Source organism: Echinops telfairi, unplaced genomic scaffold, assembly GCF_000313985.2.
Source record: "Echinops telfairi isolate 266 unplaced genomic scaffold, ASM31398v2 ScPeMD7_33;HRSCAF=127, whole genome shotgun sequence".
In the NCBI taxonomy this organism is placed as follows: Eukaryota; Metazoa; Chordata; class Mammalia; order Afrosoricida; family Tenrecidae; genus Echinops; species Echinops telfairi.
In genome coordinates, this window is record NW_022103930.1 from 2,186,792 (window position 1) to 2,187,206 (window position 415).

Below are 415 nucleotides of genomic sequence, written 5' to 3' on the forward strand. Positions count from 1 at the left end.
TGAAAGTGACATGAGGGGGCCCAGAACAGGAAAATACTGAGGGAAAAATCTATATATGAAACCGCATGTATATGATACTCTCAATTCTCTGACACTCGGAATACTCTTTTCTCAGAGTTCCCACCTTTTATGCTAAAAGAAGCAATGAAGACCTTCTTCAAAAATCGTCATAACATACCAAATGGCCCATCTCAGGAAAAGTAGGTGAGGTAGTGTAGGTGTGATCCTCCTCCCAGAAAGCCCCATGCTGGCATATCAAGGCGTCAAGGCAAGGCCTGTGCAGTAAGTGGCCCAGAGGGAACTCTGCCCAGTCAAAGAAGGGGGCTCTGAAAGGAAATCCCCCAGAGAGGTGGGACAGTTCCATAGGTCTCACACAACACTGGGGTATTACAAACACATAAGAAAACAATGAAGG